Here is a 23,594-nt window from a genome sequence, read left to right as displayed (position 1 = left end):
ACAACACCTTTCCTTTTACAAAATGATACATTGATCTGAATGGTTGTCTTGTCATATTATGTGTTGTGGTGGTTGAAATGTGTGGCTGCCATCATCCCTCAAATCAGTATAAAAAAGAAAAAAATTCTATTCCCCTGAGAAAATGGGGACCGACTTTTGTGGGTTAATCTATTCGCATATTCTGAGATTATTATACAGGATTTATATAGTGCCAACAGTTTGCTCAGCGCTGTACATTATAATGGGAGACAATACACGAGACAGTACAGTAACAATACAATACACGAGGGGATCGAGGGCCCTGCTCCTTGGAGCTTACAATCTAGGAGGGAGGGGATAGTAGTACAGGAGGAAGTGGCTGTGGGGGATGGAGTGGTAGGCAGAGTAGAGGAGTTCAGTAATTAGGTGAGGGTGGGGTAGGCTTCCCTGAAGAGATAGGTTTTCAGGGTGCGCCTAAAGGTGAGGAGAGTAGGTGACAGTCTGATGGATTGGGGTAGGGAGTTCCAGAGAATGGGTGAAGCCCTGGAGAAGTCCTGGAGACGGGCATGGGAGGAGGAGACCAGGGAGCTAGAGAGAAGGAGGTCTTGTGAAGAGCGGAGAGTACGGTTTGGGTGGTATTTGGATACCAGATCGGTGATGTAGTTTGGGGCAGTATTATGAATAGCTTGATAAGTCAATGTTAGCATTTTGAATTTTATGCGTTGGGCATTCGGGAGCCAATGGAGGGCTTGGCAGAGGGGGGTGGCGGATACGGAGCGGTTAGTAAGGTGGATGAGTCTGGCCGCAGCATTCAAGATAGACTGAAGCGGGGATAGCATGCGGTGAGGTAGGCCGGTGAGGAGGGAGTTACAGTAGTCAAGTCGTGATATAATGATGGAGTCAATGAGTTGCTTAGTGGTTTCCGAGGTAGAGAGGGGTGGGGGACACTGAGTGGATGCCAGTGGAGGGATTGGCAGAGGGGGTGGAGGACACTGAGTGGAGGCCAGTGGAGGGATTGGCAGAGAGGGATGGAGGACACTGAATGGAGGCCAGTGGAGGGATTGGCAGAGAGAGGTGGAGGACACTGAGTGGAGGCCAGTGGAGGGATTGACAGAGAGGGGTGGAGGACACTGAATGGAGGCCAGTGGTGGGATTGGCAGAGAGAGGTGGAGGACACTGAGTGGAGGCCAGTGGAGGGATTGACAGAGAGGGGTGGAGGACACTGAGTGGAGGCCAGTGGTGGGATTGGCAGAGAGGGGTGGAGGACACTGAGTGGAAGCCAGTGGAGGGATTGACAGAGAGGGATGGAGGACACTGAGTGGAGGCCACTGGAGGGATTGGCAGAGAGGGGTGGAGGACACTGAGTGGAGGCCAGTGGAGGGATTGACAGAGAGGGATGGAGGACACTGAGTGGAGGCCAGTGGAGGGATTGGCAGAGAGAGGTGGCAGATACAGAGCGGTTAGTAAGGTGGATGAGTCTGGTCGCAGCATTCAAGATAGACTGAAGAGGGGATAGCCTGCGGTTAGGTAAGCCAATGAAGAGGGAGTTACAATAGTCAAGGCGTGATATAATAAGGAAGTGAATGAGTTGCTTAGTGGTTTCCGAGGTTAGGAACGGTCGTATTTTGGAGATGTTGTGGAGGTGAAGTCTACATGAGTTTGTCAGCGAATGGACTTGGGGCTGGAAGGACAGATTGGAGTCTAGGATGACACCAAGTACTCTGGCTTGAGGGGAGGTACTGATGGTGGTGTTGTTGGTGTTGATGGAGAAGTCAGGGATCATTCATCATTAACAGCTCAAGTGTGGACTTCGTTCCCGGCTATATGGGGTGACCCCAGTGGCATTGGCAGACGATAGAGTGCCCTGATAGCATCCATTTCCAGCATCTTTACATCATTTCATCATCAGTACCTGGCTGGTCATATGCACACTGTCCGATTATATCACATAATTACATAGTTACATAGTTAGTCTGGCTGAAAAAAGACAAAAGTCCATCCAGTTCAACCAAAAAAAGTTATAATCCAACACACACAGTTGATCCAGAGGAAGGCAAAAAAACCCAGCAAAGCACAATCCAATTTGCTCCTACAGGGAAAAAAATTCCTTCCTGATCCCCCGAGAGGCAATTGGATATTCCCCTTCCCACTACATCAGATGTCAAGAATCCCACACCTTCCCTAACATCACTGTGCACCCCCATTGAGGGGCAGAGCTGGAAAGCAGAAAGTGCAGGGTCTGGAGGAGGACCAGAGGAGGAGTGGAGTCAGTTACAAGAGTCTGCTGAATGCTGAGACCAGGGGAGGCGGAGATGAGGGGGTGCGGGAATGAGGAGGATTTGGCAGATTTGTTCTATTCTTCTCTCTAAGGGGGACTGCAGAGACAAGGTAGGGGTGGAGGCAAGGGGGTACCTGCAGGAGAGGTGCAAGGGCCACATGAAATATACTGAATCCACGGATTCCCTGCAAGGGGGTCAAACTGGCGGCCCTTCGGCTGTTGCCAAACTACAAGTCCCATCATGCCTCTGCCTTGCTTGTAACTGTCAATCTTGCAATGCCTCATGGGACTTGTAGTTTGGCAACAGCTGGAGACCAAACGCAAACCGGTGTTTTTGGACTTTTTTTGACCAGAAGTTTTTTTTTCGGTAAAAAAAAAAAACTCTAAAAATTGCAAACGTTGAAAAACGTGGGAAAACTCCACTAATCGTGGTAAAAGACTGCTAAACGCTAATGCAAAAAAAGCTGAAAAACTCAGGATTTTACCGTGACTTTACACAGCTAACGTTACCAGTGTTATCAAAATGTCCCGTGTGCGCGAGGGCTAAAAACGCTCTAACTCTGAAAAACGCAGCAAAACGCGGAAAAACACAGCAAAACGCGGAAAAACGCCTTGCTCAATCTTGCAATGCCTCATGGGACTTGTAGTTTGGCAACAGCTGGAGACCAAATGCAAACCAGCATTTTTGGCCTTTTTTTGACCAAAAAGAAAAACATTTTTGGCAAAAAAAAAACCTCAAAAAAACGCACACGCGAAAAAAATGCCGCTAATCGTGGAAAACGCTGCTAAATACTAATGCAAAAATGCTAAAAAAGCTCAAAAACTCACATTTTTAACGTGACTTTACACAGCTAACGTTACCGGCGTTAACAAAATGTCCCGTGCGCGTGAGGTCTAAAAATGTTCTAACGCTGAAAAACGCGGCAAAACGCTGTAAACCGCGGTAAAACACCTTGCTTGTAACAGTCAATCTTGCAATGCCTCATGGGACTTGTAGTTTGGCAACAGCTGGATACCAAAGCAAACTGGCATTTTTGGACTTTTTTTGACCAGAAAAATTTTTTTTTTGGTAAAAAAACCTCTAAAAAACGCAAACATTGAAAAACATGGGAAAACACCACTAATTAGGGCAAAACGCCACTATAAAAATCCCAGCGGTGAATAAAAGCCACCAAAATAAAGCTTTTTCTGTCTCAAAAAAAAATGCTAAAAAATTCATATGTGTACAGTGTTGCATGACCGCGCAATTGTCATTTCAAGTGTGATAGCGCTGAAAGCTGAAAATTGGCCTGGACAGGTAGGGGGTGAAAGTGTGACGCATTTCGTGCGCATGCACGTTGTCAAAGCGATCTGCCTGCCGCTGATGTCTTCGCCTCATATAGGCCTGTGCGCATGCGCAAACGGGCGCTATTTTAGCCTCGAGCGCATGCGCAAACGGGCGCCATTTTCTAGAAGAAGATTATCTAAAACGTAGAATATGAATAAAACTGTATCCAAAAAGGATGGATAAAATACCTATCAAAACTTGTTAACAACAATGAACCGCAACACTCTAAAGATGGGGCTAAAGCAGGGGCGGACTGACAACTCATGGGGCCCCCGGGCAATAGGGGATCATGGGGCCCCTGTGTCCTTGCCCACACCCAAAAAAGCCTATGAAAAAGGTACCAGGGGCATCTCATGGGGCCCCCTACTGACCCCGGGCCCTTGGGCAGTGCCCGTGTTTCCAAATGGTCAGTCCGCCCCTGGGCTAAAGTGCGTTAAATCTATAGCATGAACTATAATATAACCATAAATGGGCCATGAATTATTATCTATATAACAGTGATCATGGGAAAAACATATTCTCCAAAGAAAAAAACGGTTTATATGACAGTAGTCCGTTCAGTCACTGGTAGCCATTTTATCGTGGTCCACAGGGACTACGACAGTCAGCGAAGCTCGGCATAGAAATTTTAAAACATACGCAGACAGCCCATTGATGAAGGTCATTGTACCAATTTTTTTACAATTTGCTCATATTCCTAATCTTGAGGAAACTCCTTTTGGAGAAATCAGAAAAAGAACAAAAAAATTAAAAAGAGAAAGAAATTCTCTAGAGATTCAAATGACTACGAGGACAGCGTGGTTTTCAAATGGCAAATTGCCAAAAAAGAGTCCCAGTCTAATCCTCCTACCCAGTATATTCCTCGGCAACCTGCTGCTGATAGGAATAATGGATATAGAGGAAATTTGGTGAAACAAGGTCCACGCCGTCCTCATAACACCCCAAAGAGGGGATACCAAACGTCGAACAATCAATTTTTGACACCTCCAAGAAATGGTAATTCAAGGTTTGAGGCTCTCCATGGCCTCAGAGACCCCAACATAGGGAATTGAGATATGAGAATCCATCCTAATGACCCCGGGCACCGACCTAACTACTATCATAACGATAGGGTCAGGGGTGGACTGACCATTGGGGAACTCGGGCACTGCCCGAGGGCCTGGGGTCAGTAGGGGGCCCCATGAGATGTCCCTTGTACCTTTCATAGGCTCTTTTTGGTGTGGTTTGAGTGTGGGCGAGGACATAGGGGCCCCATGATCCCTTATTGCCCGGGGGCCCCATGAGTTGTCAGTCCGCCCCTGGATAGGGTACAACACAACAGACCCAATTTATATAAGCCCACTTTTAACCCCCCTGGTGGTATTCCCGAGTGTAGCTCGGGGTAAAGTTTCAGCACCACAAGAGGTAACCCCCCCGAGCTACACTCGGGAATACACTGCAGCGTTGCTCCGGGATCTCTCTCATACATGGGAAGAGGAGAATATAAAATAGAATCCGGTAGACTGAAACTCCTTTTGGAGAAATCAGAAAAAGAACAAAAAAATTAAAAAGAGAAAGAAATTCTCTAGAGATTCAAATGACTACGAGGACAGCGTGGTTTTCAAATGGCAAATTGCCAAAAAAGAGTCCCAGTCTAATCCTCCTACCCAGTATATTCCTCGGCAACCTGCTGCTGATAGGAATAATGGATATAGAGGAAATTTGGTGAAACAAGGTCCACGCCGTCCTCATAACACCCCAAAGAGGGGATACCAAACGTCGAACAATCAATTTTTGACACCTCCAAGAAATGGTAATTCAAGGTTTGAGGCTCTCCATGGCCTCAGAGACCCCAACATAGGGAATTGAGATATGAGAATCCATCCTAATGACCCCGGGCACCGACCTAACTACTATCATAATGATAGGGTCAGGGGTGGACTGACCATTGGGGAACTCGGGCACTGCCCGAGGGCCTGGGGTCAGTAGGGGGCCCCATGAGATGTCCCTTGTACCTTTCATAGGCTCTTTTTGGTGTGCTTTGAGTGTGGGCGAGGACATAGGGGCCCCATGATCCCTTATTGCCCGGGGGTTCCCATGAGTTGTCAGTCCGCCCCTGGATAGGGTACAACACAACAGACCCAATTTATATAAGCCCACTTTTAACCCCCCTGGTGGTATTCCCGAGTGTAGCTCGGGGTAAAGTTTCAGCACCACAAGAGGTAACCCCGAGCTACACTCGGGAATACACTGCAGCGTTGCTCCGGGATCTCTTCTGCACTTACCTTGTCCTGCGCTCCCGCGATGTCCCCCCTGCAGTGTCCCCGGCAATGTCCTCTGGCTGATGCCGGCATTTGTCTTCTGGGTTCCGTTCCCTGCGACGTCGGGACGTACGGGGGACAGAACTGGCGGGAAATTCAAAAATGTGAAAAAGTGACCTTCACTAAATACAGTAAAATCACATCGTATAACATTCCTGTATCAAACCATTTCACATACATTTTGTCCCGAGTGCTTTGTCCGGCGCCCTGCCTGCATCTTTACTGTTCTTTCTGCCTGGAAACTGAGAAACGTCCATGGCGGCCAAAAAGCGTCCCTTTAGGTCAAAATCGGTTTTAGACCGGCTAGAGAACAGCGATAGTAAATCAGAACCACTTGCAGAATTGAGTGATAATGATTCGTGGGGGAAATTCCTCATCAGACACTGAAAACGATTCTGCGACTTTGCTCAGCGATGTGCGAACTTGGCGCTCTATTTCACATTTCAGTGTTTTTGGTTTGATTATATTATTGAATTACATTTATTATTATTATTATATTATTATTTTTTATGATTATTTATAAAATATAATTTATGATTTTGTGTTTCAAATTTTATCATCCGCGAGATGTTTACTAGACTCTTGTTCGGACAGATTTCAGTGAGTTATTCCTAAAAATTACAGGCCTACAATAAAAAAAGACATATTTCCATGCAAAAAAATGTACCGCTTTGAGCACAGAAATACTGACATAATCAGACCGCTAGGGAGGCTACTGGGCAATCTAGTCAATTAAGACTCTGGAATGTATCATGGAAGCAGGGGCCTACTGACAACTCATGGGGCCCCCGGGCAATAGGGGATCATGGGGCCCCTGTGTCCTTGCCCAAACTCAAAAACGCCTATGAAAAAGGTACCAGGGGCATCTCATGGGGCCCCTTACTGACCCCGGGCTCTCGGGCAATGCCCGAGTTTTCAAATGGTCAGTCCGCTCCTGCATGGAGGGGACCTAGGGGTAATAATAACCAATACCCTAATCAATACTCTGAGCAGAACCTATACATAAGAGGAAATAGATCCCAATGATCAATCCTTCTCCCAACATATTGATAATGGTTCTTATTATCCACCACAAAGAAATAACCGGGGACCTTACCAGCAACATTCACAAAATGGTTATACCCGCGACCAAGGGAATGATGGTAATGGTCCTACACAACACAACTATGATCAACAGAACCTGTATACTGAAATGCAACATAAGCGACAAGGTCATTGTTTAGGGGGAGGCTCAACAAGGAAGAATAGAGGAAAACGAGGGGGAAAGAGGGGACAATGGACCCCGAGAAAAGGAGAACCTAGAAAATACTGGCATTTTCAATCTGAGCCAGACATCTTTGACTAATAATGAACTCGTACTCCTAAATAAGGGTCTAAAATTTGCCCCCAAAGTCAAACTTAATACATTTCAAACTTATATTGATGTACACAAATTCACAAGAAGATTGGTTTTAAAAAGACATTTTATCAGTAACCCCCTAACTAGGCAAAATTATAATAATAATAATATTTGTGACATCAAAGCTTCAAATCTGAAAAATGCTTCCCTGTTTAACCCCCCCATCTTCCGTGATATGGTGATCAAAGATCTGGAAGCCCTTAAAATAAAGAACTAGAATAATCAGCAACACATTAGTGAGGGAATAAAAACACTTTTGGACAATAAAGACTTAGTCATTCGCCCTGCTGACAAGGGAGGAGGGGTAGTGGTTCAAGAGGATTATATGGAACAAGTACATAAGATTTTAGATGAAAAAGAGACTTACAAACTGTTACTTAAAAATCCTTTGGTGCCCTTTAACCACCTCCCATACGGCCATTGTATATAAACGGCCAGACGGGAGCAGTGCAGGGGCGGGTGGCCATTTATAAATGGCCTCCCCACCCCCTGCTTGTGCGCACTTTCTGGGAGCACGCAGCGCCGTGATCCAGTGCCCACTGTGTCCTCCGGACACCGATCGTTAGACGAGACCTCTGTACGAGGTCCCGATCATGTGATCACTGATTGGGCAATCAGTGATCACATGAAGAGTAGTAAGCAAGATGTCACTTCTGACATCATTGCTTACTACGTGTGAAATTTGTGAATAATCACAGAGATCACATGGTACAGGGCTATTCACAACAGCCTTGTACCATGTGACAAGCTGTGACCAATCACAGCTCTCACAGTATTTCTCAATGGCTGCCAGAGAGAAGGAGAAATGATTGCTTTTATAGCCTTTATGGGTGTAAAAGCAATCAGTGTAAAAAAAAAAAAAAAAAAAAAAATCTTCATAACCCCCCCCATGGTGACACTGTACTGCTAGGGTGACAGTATGTAAAAAATACCAAAAACAATAATATAATAAAAAAAATAAAAATGTAAACACATTTGTGAAAAAATTATAATGTTTGGTTATAAACTAATTTGGGTTATTTTTTTTTTTACTAAAAAGATAACTTAAAAGATTATTTATTTGCAAAATTGTACAAGAAAAACACTTTTTTTCAGCATTTTTGGACATTTTCATTAACATAGCAAAAAAAAATAAAAATCCCAGTGGTGAATAAATACCACCAAAATAAAGCTTTATCTGTCTCAAAAAAATGCTAAAAAATTCATATGGTTACAGTGTCGCATGACCGCGCAATTGTCATTCAAAGTGTGATAGTGCTAAAAGCTGAAAATTGGCCTGGACAGGAAGGGGGTGAAAGTGTCCAGACTGGAAAGGGGAGAAAGTGTCTGGACTGGAAGGGGGAGAAAGTGTCCGGACTGGAAGGGGGGGGAAAGTGTCCGGACTGGAAGGGGGGGGGAAAGTGTCCGGACTGGAAGGGGGGGGGAAAGTGTCCGGACTGGAAGGGGGGGGAAAGTGTCCGGACTGGAAGGGGGGGAAGCGTCCGGACTGGAAGGGGGGGAAAGTGTCCGGACTGGAAGGGGGGGGAAAGTGTCCGGACTGGAAGGGGGGGGAAAGTGTCCGGACTGGAAGGGGGGGGAAAGTGTCCGGACTGGAAGGGGGGGGAAGTGTCCGGACTGGAAGGGGGGGGAAAGTGTCCAGACTGGAAGGGGGGGGAAAGTGTCCGGACTGGAAGGAGGGGAAAGTGTCCGGACTGGAAGGGGGGGAAAGTGTCCGGACTGGAAGGAGGGGAAAGTGTCCGGACTGGAAGGGGGGGAAGCGTCCGGACTGAAAGGGGGGAAAGTGTCCGGACTGGAAGGGGGGGGAAAGTGTCCGGACTGGAAGTGGTTAAAAAGGACCTCAAAAAGATAATCAAAAAAGGATATGAAGGAGGCATTATAAATAAAAAAGAAAAATAATTTTTATGCCCGGTAGCCCCAAAATGACCAATCCTCTATTGTTTGCCAAAGATCCATAGGGATCCGATACACCCTCCAAGCAGACCAATTGTAAATGAGATAGGTTCCCTGAGTTCCAGAATAGGGGAATATATAGATTACTTCCTACAACCGCTAGTTACTTCTACTCCAGCATTTCTTAAAGGTACTGATAGACTTGGAAGATGTTACCATTCATTCCTCTACATATCTAGTCACAGTCGATGTTGCCTCACTATAGAGCAATGATAAACATGACGAAGGCATGACGGCAGTAGAGTTTTATTTGGTTATGGCAGAAGACATTCCCCATCGTCAGAAAGAGTATATTTTAGAATTGTTGAACTATGCTATGCAACATAACTACTTCTGGTTCGACAACAATTTTTATTTACAGATCACAGGAGTTGCTATGGGAGCGAAATTTGCTCCCAGCCTTCCGAGTTTGTTTATGGTTAGATGGGAGGAGAATTGAATTTATTCTAGAGATTGGCCGGAATTCATTTTCTATCGCCGATACATCGACGATATTTTCCTCCTATGGCAAGGCAGTGAATTTTCTGTACTACATTTTTTTAATACTCTTAATTTCAATGATCTTAATCTTAAATTGACATATCAATATGACTATGGGGAAATTAATTTTTTAGATCTCATTTTGATTAATGATGGCACTAAGATTGTCAGTAAAACATTTTTAAAAACACTGATAGGAATAGCTACATACCTGTTGATAGTTGTCACCATCCATCATGGTTAAAGAACATACCGAAGGAGCAATTTTTACATATTCGTAGGAACTGTGACAACCTGAAAGATTTTTAATCTCAGGCGGAGATACTGAAAGATAGATTCGTTGAGAAAGGATATGATATGACTTTATTGAACCAGAATATAACAGAGGTTGCTGATTTAACCTCCTTGGCGGTATGATTCTTTCCGATTTTTGGTGCTGAAAGCGGTACATTTTTTTGCATGGAAATATGTAGTTTTTTATTGTAGGCTGTAATTTTTAAGAATAACTCACTGAAATCTGTCCGAACAAGAGTCTATTAAACATCCCGGGTAGGATAAAATTTGAAACACGAAATCATGAATTATAATTTAATAAATAATCATAAAAAATAATAATATAATAATAATAATAAATTTAATTCAATAATATAATCAAACCAAAAACACTGAAATTTGAAATACAGAGGCAAATTCGCACATCGCTGAGCAAAGTCGCAAAATCGTTTTCAGTGTCTGATGAGGAATTTCCCCCACGAATCATTATCACTCAATTCTGCAAGTGGTTCTGATTTACTATCGCTGTTCTAAAACCGCTTTTGACGTAAAGGGACGCTTTTTGGACGCCATGGACTTTTCTACGTTTCCAGGCAGAAAGAACAGTCAAAATGCAGGAAGGGCACAGGACAAAGCAGTAGGGACAAAATGTATGTGAAATGCATTGAAACAGCAATGACAGCAAAAATGACATTTTTTAAAAAATTCCGGCGCCCGTACGTCCCGACGTCACAGGGACCGGAACACAGAAGCCGGATGCCGGCATCGGCCGGAGGAGATGGCTGGGGACGCTGCAGGGGACACATCGTGGGAGCGAAGGACAAGGTAAGTGCTGCAGGGACCCCCAGAGCAACGCCGCATGGTAAGCCCGAGTGTAGCTCGGGGTTACCGCTCTTGGTATAGAAATTGTACCCCGAGCTACACTCGGGATTACCGCTAAGGAGGTTAAATAGACTAGAGCTCATTTCCTCTAAGAGCAGAGACAAACCCACACGATTCTGTCCATTTACCAGTAACTTCCCTGTTCAATACAAAGATGTGACTAAAATCCTTAAAAGAAATTGGGCAGTTCTTAAAAATGACCCCATCCAGGGTAGCAGTCTACCAGACCAACCAGAAGTTGTCTTTCGTAGAGCTCCATCTCTTAGACACCGGATAGCGCCTAACATTATTAATCCACCTACCTACGTTTCATTTTCCTTTGGAATTAAAGGGTTCCATCCCTGCAATAATATCACTTACCTGGTGATGGAGGCCAATGGAGAGAGGGCTTCCCTTGCGGCTAAGTTCCGGACTCCCCTGAGAGTGGGACAGCGGGAGTCTGGCCCAAAATTGCACAGGTCACCTGTAGAATTGCTGGTCGGTGGTCCACTCAGAAGCACAGCTGGTGCATGGAGATAGGTCTGCAGACAGGAGGTGCGTGTGCGTGGTATGTAAGCCCTTCCGGGATTTAGATGTTTACTGGGTAGTCGGTTCAAGCCAAGGTCAGGTACCAGGTGGGAATCAGAGCAGACGTAGTCAGATGGGATAGCTGAGGTCATACACGGAGGAGAGAGAGAGTATCCGTAAGCCAAGCCGAGGTCAGATCAGGGGTAAAGCGAAGTAAACAGGTCCAGGAGCAAGCCGAGTCGGTAACAGGAAATCACAGGTCAGAATCACAGGAAACAGGAACAGGGCACGGGGAGCTAGAGATCATCCAGCAACTTGAGGAAGTGATGAGCCTCCTTATAAAGGCCATCTGGCACCAAACTGAGGCTGATGTGTACTTCTGAGGCCATGCAGAGTACTGGCAGAAATGCCAGATCTTCCAGAACTTCTTCCGTGGACAGGACCCTGACAAATAAATGTGTAATATGCAAATATAACGGCACTCGTAAGAAAACGATTAATGAATTCACATCTAATGTGACAGGGAAATCATATACTGTAGAGGAATCCCTTATTACATGCAATAGCACACATATCGTTTATTTACTCGAGTGTCCGTGTAAGAAGCAATACGTTGGTAGAACTACTAGAGGATTAAGGGACAGACTCAGTGAGCATGTCTACAATATTAAAAGAGGATTAAAAGAGCATTCCCTTTCAAAGCATTTTAGGTATTGTCACCAAAGAGACCCCACACATTTAAGATTCATAGGTATAGACCTCATTGGACAACATTGGAGAGGTGGTCATAAACGACGGGCAGTATCTATGTTAGAAACCAAATGGATTTTTGAAATGCAAACCATGTCACCTTATGGACATAACATAGATATAGATATAAACTGCTTTATAGACAATAGTTGATTTTGTGGAATGTATGCATGATTTGCATGCTTCTCATGCATCCTGTTCTTTATGTTTGATACATTCTGACGGTCCTATGAGCTTTGAATTTATTTGGTAACATTGTATGTATATGTATATATATACAGTATATATATATATTTTTTTATTTTTTAGAAAAAAAAAATTACCCATCATATACCGTATTTTTCGCCGTATAAGACGCACCTGACCATAAGACGCACCTAGGTTTTAGAGCCAGAAAACAGGAAAAAAAAAATTCTGAACTAATGGACTGCAGACACAGTACAGGAGATGACCAGAGACTGCGGACAGCACAGGAATGACCAGAGACTGCGGACAGCACAGGGATGACCAGAGACTGCGGACAGCACAGGGATGACCAGAGACTGCGGACAGCACAGGGATGACCAGAGACTGCGGACAGCACAGGGATGACCAGAGACTGCGGACAGCACAGGGATGACCAGAGACTGCGGACAGCACAGGGATGACCAGAGACTGCGGACAATACAGATGACTGCTGACCTGTGGGGAGGTGGGGAGCGGGTACCTGAATTTGACAGGTACCCGCTCTTACTTCCACGGAGTTGTTCTTTGTCTTACCTGTTCCTCGATCCAGCCGCGCGCTGTCTTCCCGGCTTCTGTAATGGCGCTCGGCATGACAGCCGGGTGCCCAGTGCGCATGAGCGAGAAGCACTTGCGCTTTGTGATTGGTCCGGCGGCTTCTGGGATCTGTCATGTGTCCCAGGTACCGCCTTACCATTCACAAAAAGCACCGCTTCTTGCGCATGCGCACTTGGCACCCGGCTGTCATGCCCAGCGCCCACACTACAGAAGCCGGGAAGACAGCACGCCGCTGGATAGAGGAACAGGTAAGGTCCCGCTGCAGAGCTGAGCGGCCGGCCCGGTATTCTGACACGGCCGCGGTGGAAATACCGGACTGGCCGCTCCATATTCGCCCCATAAGACGCACTGACATTTCCTCCCGAGTTTTGGGGAAGAAAAAGTGCGTCTTATACGGCGAAAAATACGGTACCTTTTTTAGTGTGGTTTTTACAATTATTTTATCATATGTTGCTATCCTTCATGCTATAGATTTAACGCACTTTAGCCCCATCTTTAGAGTGTTGCAGTTCATTGTTATTAACAAGTTTTAATAGGTATTTAGGTATTCCATCCTTTTTGGATACAGTTTTATTCATATTCCACGTTTCAGATAATCATTCTTAGTGCGTATTATTATTTTAAGATTTACTTTTATATTATTCTTATGCTTGTTTTGATTCTTAGTTCTTACCATGTAACGGCTGATCACCCGATATTGCTGGGACTAATTTTTACATATAAAGATTCTTTTCATATATTCTTTTTTACGGATTTTAGGCCACAGACTATATATACTATTCCTTAATTTAAAAATGTTTTTTTCTCATTTGATAATTATTAATAAGGACAAAGTGGTTATCATGAAAAAAAGTTTTTGGCCTTGCTGTCATTTGTAGTCCATCATGGCCACAACAAAAGGACAACTACGCTTACCCGTTGTGTTTATTGTAATTTCTTGTTTGGGATTCTTTAAATGTATCAAATGACCTTCATCAATGGACTGTCTGCGTATGTTTTAAAATGTATATGCTGAGCTTTGCTGACTGTTGTAGTCCCTCTGGGCCATGATAAAATGGCTACCAGTGACTAAACGGACTACTGTCATATAAACCTTTTTTTTCTTTGGAGAATATGTTTTTACCATGATCACTTTTTTATAGATAATAATTCATGACCCATTTATGGTAATATTATAGTTGGTTAGTTTGATATAACGAGGACTCGGTCTTGCCTGAACCCAGATGACCACAGAGGATCAATTATACACATGCGCAATAATATTGTGCTTCTGGTGAGTGCAATCACACAACAGATCCTAATCACGGAAGTCACGCGCAAGGATTTCACGGAACAAATTGGGCTGTTTTATGCATTTCCATGTTTATTGATTTTTATTGTCAATATTTTTAGTAATTACAATGTCACGACGGTTATAATAGTCACAATTTTTCACATCAGTATATGACGGTACATTTTATTTGTATTTTGATCTCTTTAGCGCCACTTTGCACTCACAATTTATGCATTAGTCATTTATGAATTTCCAGCACTGCATTATTTATTTATCTAACAGCAAACTATGCCCAATAAATAAATAAATAATAAAACACTCAGTAAATCAAGGGTAAATTGAGCCCTGCTTCCAGTATGATGGCCATCTCAAGCCCTGCTTCCAGTATGCTTCCACTATGATGGCCATCTCAAGCTCTGCTTCCAGTATGATGGTGATCTCAAGCCCTGCTTCCAGTATGCTAATGATCTCAAGCCCTGCTTCCAGTATGCTTCCACTATAATGGCCATCTCAAGCCTTGCTTCCAGTATGCTTCCACTATGATGGCCATCTCAAGCCCTGCTTCCAGTATGATGGCCATCTCAATCTCTGCTTCCAGTATGATGGTCATCTCAAGCCCTGCTTCCAGTATGATGGCCATCTCAAGCCCTGCTTCCAGTATGATGGTGATCTCAAGCCCTGCTTCCAGTATGCTTCCACTATAATGGCCATCTCAAGCCCTGCTTCCAGTATGCTTCCACTATGATGGCCATCTCAAGCCCTGCTTCCAGTATGATGGCCATCTCAATCTCTGCTTCCAGTATGATGGTCATCTCAAGCCCTGCTTCTAGCATGATGGCCATCTCAAGCCCTGCTTCCAGTATGATGGCCATCTCAATCCCTGCTTCCAGTATGATGGCCATCTCAAGCCCTGCTTCCATTATGATGGGCATCTCAATCCCTGCTTCCATTATGATGGCCATCTCAATCCCTGCTTCCAGTATGATGGCCATCTCAAGCCCTGCTTCCAGTATGATGGCCATCTCCAGCCCTGCTTCTATTATGATGGCCATCTCAAGCCCTGCTTCCAGCATGATGGTCATCTCAAGCCCTGCTTCCAGTATGATGGCCATCTCAAGCCCTGCTGCTAGTATGATGGCCATCTCAAGCCCTGCTGCTAGTATGATGGCTATCTCAAGCCCTGCTTCCAGTATGATGGCCATCTCAAGCTCTGCTGCCAGTATGATGGCCATCTCAAGCCCTGCTGCTAGTATGATGGCTATCTCAAGCCCTGCTTCCAGTATGATGGCCATCTCAAGCCCTGCTTCCAGTATGATGGCCATCTCAAGCCCTGCTTCCAGTATAATGGCCATCTCAAGCCCTGCTTCCATTATGATGGCCATCTCAATCCCTGCATCCAGTATAATGGCCATCTCCAGCCCTGCTTCTATTATGATGGCCATCTCAAGCCCTGCTTCCAGTATGATAAATAATTGCATTTACATGTTGTGTGCACTGTGGGAGACCAGATATAGTGAATGCAGGCTCCAGGGAGACCAGATATAGTGAATGCAGGGTCTGGGAGAGTGGATATAATGAATGCAGAGTCCAGGGAGAGCGGATATAGTGAATGTGGGGTCCGGGGAGAGCGGATATAGTGAATGCAGGGTCCAGGGAGAGCGGATATAGTGAATGCAGGGTCCTGGGAGAGTGGCTATAGTGAATGCGGGGTCGTGGAGAGCGGATATAGTGAATGCGGGGTCCGGGGAGAGCAGATATAGTGAATGCAGGGTCCGGGGAGAGCAGATATAGTGAATGCAGGGTCCAGGGAGAGCAGATATAGTGAATGCAGGATCCGGGGAGACCAGATATAGTGAATGCAGGGTCCAGGAAGACCGGATATAGTGAATGCAGGGTCCAGGAAGACCGGATATAGTGAATGCAGGGTCCGGGGAGAGCGGATATAGTGAATGCAGGGTCCGGGGAGAGCGGATATAGTGAATGCAGGGTCCGGGGAGAGCGGATATAGTGAATGCAGGGTCCGGGGAGAGCGGATATAGTGAATGCAGGGTCCGGGGAGAGCGGATATAGTGAATGATGGGTCCAGGGAGAGCAGATATAGTGAATGCAGGGTCCTGGGAGAGCGGATATAGTGAATGGAGGGTCCGGGGAGAGCGGATATAGTGAATGCAGGGTCTGGGGAGAGAGCGGATATAGTGAATGCAGGGTCCGTGGAGAGCGGATATAGTGAACGCATGGTCCTGGGAGAGCGGATATAGTGAATGCAGGGTCCAGGGAGAGCGGATATAGTGAATGCAGGGTCCGGGGAGAGCGGATATAGTGAATGAAGGGTCCTGGGAGAGTGGCTATAGTGAATGCAGGGTCCGGGGAGACCATATATAGTGAATGCAGGGTCCGGGGAGAGCGGATATAGTGAATGCAGGGTCCGCGGAGAGCGGATATAGTGAATGCAGGGTCCGGGGAGAACAGATATAGTGAATGCAGGGTCCTGGGAGAACAGATATAGTGAATGCAGGGTCCTGGGAGAGTGGATGTAGTGAATGCAGGGTCCAGGGAGAGCGGATATAGTGAATGCAGGGTCCGGGGAGACCAGATATAGTGAATGCAGGGTCTGGGGAGAGCGGATATAGTGAATGCAGGGTCCGGGGAGACCAGATATAGTGAATGCAGGGTCTGGGGAGAGCGGATATAGTGAATGCAGGGTCCGGGGAGACCAGATATAGTGAATGCGGGGGGTGGGGAGAGCGGATCTAGTGAAAGCAGGGTCCTGGGAGACAAGATATAGTGAATGCACGGTCTGGGGAGAGCGGATATAGTGAATGCAGGGTCCGGGGAGAGTGGATATAGTGAATGCGGGGGGTTGGGAGAGCGGATCTAGTGAATGCAGGGTCCAGGGAGACAAGATATAGTGAATGCACGGTCTGGGGAGAGCGGATATAGTGAATGCAGGGTCCGAGGAGAGCAGATATAGTGAATGCAGGGTCCGAGGAGAGCAGATATAGTGAATGCAGGGTCCGGGGAGACTGGATATAGTGAATGCAGGGTCCGGGGAGAGCGGATATAGTGAATGCAGGGTCCGGGGAGAGCGGATATAGTGAATGCAGGGTCCGGGGAGATTATATACAGTGAATGCAGGGTCTGAGGGGAGAAGATATTGTGAATGCAGGGTCCGGGGAGACCAGATATGGTGAATGCGAGTCCTGGGAGACCAGATATAGTGAATGCAGGGTCCGGGGAGACCAGATATAGTGAATGCAGGGTCTGGGGAGACCAGATATAGTGAATGCAGGGTCCGGGGAGACCAGATATAGTGAATGCGGGGTCCGGGGAGACCAGATATAGTGAATGCGGGGTCCGGGGAGACCAGATATAGTGAATGCAGGGTCCGGGGTTTAGTAACACTTTAAGGACAACCTTAACCACCTTTAATCACCATAATGTTACCTTTCCCTTTCATCAAAATGATAACATTCAATGAAATTTGAAAACAAATTTGGTAAAACTTTGGCAAAGCAAAACCCTCCAGTTTTGCTCATGCCTAATGGTGGCTCTTATGGCATCTACAACCCTTTCCAACATCTTGGCATTTGACCTCTTGGGCAGCAAAGTGTGGCTTGGATGGCCACAAGAGGTAGTGCAATCAGCGCATTACTGAAATGCATGCAGCTAAGCGGTAGGGAGTCCCGGGTAACTGAATTTTTAAAAACAATTATTCCTCTAATCTACATATACATACAGGTGTAAGTCAAACTCTCCGTGGCCCAGTTCTTCCATTCTACTCACAAGAATAATAGGACTTCTTTCTAGACCAAGAAGATGGCTGTCCATCTAAGCCTCATTCTTCCCAGTCTAGTTACATATTTATTAAGGTGGTATAAAAAGACAGGTACCCATCAAGCTCATCCTCTCATAGCCCCTAAAACAGGAATCTGTATCTGTTTCAAATTTTTTTTGGCAGGAACATTTTCCTTCCATTTTTTCAGCAAGAACATTTTCTTTCCATTTTTTCGGCAGGAACATTTTCCTTCCTGTTTCTCCCTGGAATGGGGCAAAGTGACAGGTTCTCTTTAAGCTGTCAACACTTAGAGGCCCCCCAATTCCACAGCACAAGATGGCGATCAGCTGCGTTAGCATCCGTCTGTAATACCACTGTGCATTCCTAGTGGTCTGCCTCGCCATTTACGGGAAGTTAGATATTTCTGCTTAAACAACAGGAACCTTTATCCAGGAGAGGAGGGAGGAATGGGAATCTTTGTAGAGGGAGGACTGGGAATGATAGGACACTATTCCTCCCACTGACACCAATGATGGGGCACTATTCCTCCCACTGATACCAATGATAGGACACTATTCCTCCTACTGACACCAATGATGGGCACTATTCTTCCCACTGACACCAATGATGGGGCACTATTCCTCCCACTGATACCAATGATGGGGCACTATTCCTCCCACTGACACCAATGATGGGGCACTATTCCTCCCACTGACACCAATGATGGGGCACTATTCCTCCCACTGATACCAATGATGGGGCACTATTCCTCCCACTGACACCAATGATGGGGCACTATTCCTCCCACTGACACCAATGATGGGGCACTATTCCTCCCACTGATACCAATGATAGGACACTATTCCTCCCACTGACACCAATGATGGGGCACTATTCCTCCCACTGACACCAATGATGGGGCACTATTCCTCCCACTGATACCACCGATGGGGCACTATTCCTCCCATTGACACCAATGATGGGGCACTATTCCTCCCACTGACACCAATGATGGGGCACTATTCCTCCCACTGACACCAATGATGGGGCACTATTCCCCCCACTGACACCAATGATGGGGCACTATTCCTCTCACTGACACCAATGATGGGGCACTATTCCTCTCACTGACACCAATAATGGGGCACTATTCCTCCCACTGATACCAACGATGGGGCACTATTCCTCCCACTGATACCAATGATGGGACACTTTTCCTCCCACTGACACCAACAATGGGCTGCTATTCCTTCCACTGACACCAATGATGGGGCACTATTCCTCCCACTGACAGCAATGATGAGGCAAAATTTCTCCCACTGACACCATTGACAGGACACTATTCCTCCCACTGACACCAATGAAGGGGCACTATTCCTCCCACCGATACCAATGATGGAGCACTATTCCTCCCACTGACACCAATGATGGGGCACTATTCCTCCCACCGATACCAATGATGGAGCACTATTCCTCCCACTGACACCAATGATGGGGCACTATTCCTCCCACCGATACCAATGATGGAGCACTATTCCTCCCACTGACACCAATGATGGGGCACTATTCCTCCCACTAATACCAATGATAGGACACTATACCTCCCACTGACACCAATGATGGGGCACTATTCCTCCCACCGATACCAATGATGGAGCACTATTCCTCCCACTGACACCAATGATGGGGCACTATTCCTCCCACTAATACCAATGATAGGACACTATTCTTCCCACTGACACCAATGATGGGGCACTATTCCTCCCACTGATACCAATGATGGGGCACTATTCCTCCCACTGACACCAATGATGGGGCACTATTCCTCCCACTGATACCAGTGATGGGGCACTATTCCTCCCACTGAAACCAATGATGAGGCACTATTCCTCCCACTGACACCAATGATGGGGCACTATTCCTCCCACTGATACCAATGATGGGCCACTATTCCTCCCACTGATACCAATGATGGGGCACTATTCCTCATACTGACACCAATGATGGGGCACTATTCCTCCACTGACACCAATGATGGGGCACTATTCCTCCCACTGATACCAATGATGGGGCACTATTCCTCCCACCGATACCAATGATGGAGCACTATTCCTCCCACTGACACCAATGATGGGGCACTATTCCTCCCACTGACACCAATGATGGGGCACTATTCCTTCCACTGATACCAATGATGGGGCACTATTCCTCTCACTGACACCAATGATGGGGCACTATTCCTCCCTCTGACACCAATGATGGGGCACTATTCCTCCCACTGATACCAATGATAGGCCTCTATTCCTTCCACTGACACCAATGATGGGGAGCTATTTCTCCTCCTATTGACCAAGGGCCTGATGTATTTTTTTTAACTTACCTAATGATATAAAAATTGGGGATTTATGGTGGAATGTGAACCTTTCTAGAGTCAAGTCCACTAAACCTGGTTTTGTCCCTGAAAAATCTGGGATATCTGGCGGTTCTGTACTAATCATCCACATAGTGATCCCAAGGCTGCTGTGGTGGCAGTCCCACCTTTGGTTCACTCTGTTGTCTTTCTATCATATTCCCGTTCTTGGTGTCTCTTGGGCCATTTTAACCCTTTCTGCTCCTATGTTCAGCTACCCACCCCCCATTAGGCTTGAAGAGTGTCCCCCCCCCCCCGACATGGGACTCCATTCGCCCCTAGGATCGTGCGGCAGTACAGAAATAAATAAATGGTCACGGAAAATACTTGATGCTCTGCGGAATGTGGCCCGGGGTATATAAAGGCGCTAGCTGTTCACAACTATGGTGTCATTAGAGCTTTCACCACATACTATAAATGTTTGTAAATATCTTGGAGGTAAAACTATGCAATTCTGAGGGGTGAGCCTTCTCCAGGCGCCTCAATAGCTGTTGACATTTAAAGTGAGCTATTCATCTGTGCTAAATATATTCAACTGACAGAAAATTATGATAGCAATGTTACCGTTCTTCTGATGACAGAAATAAAAGTTCGAACAAACGATAGTTACGCAGATACGTGCATAAATAGACTGATAGGTGAATTCCGGGTACATTACTACAACGGGTGCCGTGCGATCCTTATAGATAGGGCCGGACTGTGACCAGCGGGAGCAGGACATGGTATTAGGGGGGAAAAGTAACCCATTATCGGTATTAATGGGAGGAATAGAGCCCCATCGTTGGTGTCAGTGGGAGGTATAGTGCCCCATCATTGGTGTCAGTAAGAGGAATAGTGCCCCATCATTGGTATCAGTGGGAGGAATAGTGCCCCATCATTGGTGTCAGTAAGAGGAATAGTGCCCCATCATTGGTGTCAGTGGGAGGTATAGTGCCCCATCATTGGTGTCAGTAAGAGGAATAGTGCTCCATCATTGGTGACAGTGGGAGGAATAGTGCCCCATCATTGGTGTCAGTGGGAGGAATAGTGCCCCATCATTGGTGTCAGTGGGAGGAATAATGCCTCATCATTGGTATCAGTGGGAGGAATAGTGCCCCATCATTGGTGTCAGTGGGAGGAATAGTGCCCCATCATTGGTATCAGTGGGAGGAATAGTGCCCCATCATTGGTATCAGTGGGAGGAATAGTGCCCCATCATTGGTGTCAGTGGGAGGAATAATGCCTCATCATTGGTGTCAGTGGGAGGAATAGTGCCCCATCATTGGTGTCAGTGGGAGGAATAGTGCCCCATCATTGGTGTCATTTGGAGGAATAGTGCCCCATCATTGGTGTCAGTGAGAGGAATAATGCCCCATCATTGGTATCAGTGGGAGGAATAGTGCCCCATCATTGGTATCAGTGGGAGGAATAGTGCCCCATCATTGGTATCAGTGGGAGGAATAGTGCCCCATCATTGGTATCAGTGGGAGGAATAGTGCCCCATCATTGGTATCAGTGGGAGGAATAGTGCCCCATCATTGGTGTCAGTGGGAGGAATAGTGCCCCATCATTGGTGTCAGTGGGAGGAATAGTGCCCCATCATTGGTGTCATTTGGAGGAATAGTGCCCCATCATTGGTGTCAGTGAGAGGAATAGTGCCCCATCATTGGTATCAGTGGGAGGAATAGTGCCCCATCATTGGTATCAGTCGGAGGAATAGTGTCCCATCATTGGTATCAGTGGGAGGAATAGTGCCCTATCATTGGTGTCAGTGGGAGGAATAGTGCCCTATCATTGGTGTCAGTGGGAGGAATAGTGCCCCATCATTGGTATCAGTGGGAGGAATAGTGTCCCATCATTGGTATCAGTGGGAGGAATAGTGCCCCATCATTGGTGTCAGTGGGAGGAATAGTGTCCCATCATTGGTATCAGTGGGAGGAATAGTGTCCCATCATTGGTATCAGTGGGAGGAATAGTGCCCCATCATTGGTGTCAGTGGAAGGAATAGTGCCCCATCATTGGTATCAGTGGGAGGAATAGTGCCCCATCATTGGTATCAGTGGGAGGAATAGTGCCCCATCATTGGTATCAGTGGGAGGAATAGTGCCCCATCATTGGTGTCAGTGGGAGGAATAGTGTCCCATCATTGGTATCAGTGGGAGGAATAGTGTCCCATCATTGGTGTCAGTGGGAGGAATAGTGCCCCATCATTGGTGTCAGTGGGAGGAATAGTGTCCCATCATTGGTATCAGTTGGAGGAATAGTGCCCCATCATTGGTGTCAGTGGGAGGAATAGTGCCCCATCATTGGTATCAGTGGGAGGAATAGTGCCCCATCATTGGTATCAGTGGGAGGAATAGTGCCCCATCATTGGTATCAGTGGGAGGAATAGTGCCCCATCATTGGTATCAGTGGGAGGAATAGTGCCCCATCATTGGTATCAGTGGGAGGAATAGTGTCCCATCATTGGTATCAGTGGGAGGAATAGTGCCCCATCATTGGTGTCAGTGGGAGGAATAGTGCCCCATCATTGGTATCAGTGGGAGGAATAGTGTCCCATCATTGGTATCAGTGGGAGGAATAGTGTCCCATCATTGGTATCAGTGGGAGGAATAGTGCCCCATCATTGGTGTCAGTGGAAGGAATAGTGCCCCATCATTGGTGTCAGTGGGAGGAATAGTGTCCCATCATTGGTATCAGTGGGAGGAATAGTGCCCCATCACTGGTGTCATTGGGAGGAATAGTGTCCCATCATTGGTATCAGTGGGAGGAATAGTGCCCCATCATTGGTATCAGTGGGAGGAATAGTGCCCCATCATTGGTATCAGTGGGAGGAATAGTGTCCCATCATTGGTATCAGTGGGAGGAATAGTGCCCCATCATTGGTGTCAGTGGAAGGAATAGTGCCCCATCATTGGTGTCAGTGGGAGGAATAGTGTCCCATCATTGGTGTCAGTGGGAGGAATAGTGCCCCATCATTGGTGTCAGTGGGAGGAATAGGGCTACAATGTCAGTGTCAGTGGCAGGAACTACTGTATGCCCCACTTTTGCTGACAATGGGGGGAATAAGTGCCCAAGGGCTAGATAAAAGCAGGCAAAGGGCCACATCTGGCCCCAGGGCTATAGTTTGGAGAACACTGTTCTTGAATCTGGAAATCACTGTATAGACACCACTACTACACCTTTACTCCAGAGGGGGGGCTTTTGGGTCCCGTCCCACATGGCTGTCCTGCTGCTCTGTGAACACAGGAG

General features: G+C 46.4%; 1 pseudogene; it reads right to left on the bottom strand.

The window, feature by feature from the left end:
* LOC149439292 (olfactory receptor 52P1-like) overlaps nt 1–14,818 on the bottom strand; it is a 75,044-nt pseudogene extending 60,226 nt beyond the window's left edge.
* Nucleotides 14,819–23,594: the final 8,776 nt, after the last annotated feature.

This window comes from Staurois parvus, unplaced genomic scaffold, assembly GCF_062004578.1.
Source record: "Staurois parvus isolate SC_StPar_1 unplaced genomic scaffold, SC_StPar_1.0 ptg001135l, whole genome shotgun sequence".
In the NCBI taxonomy this organism is placed as follows: Eukaryota; Metazoa; Chordata; class Amphibia; order Anura; family Ranidae; genus Staurois; species Staurois parvus.
This window is presented reverse-complemented; position numbering and strand designations above follow the sequence as displayed.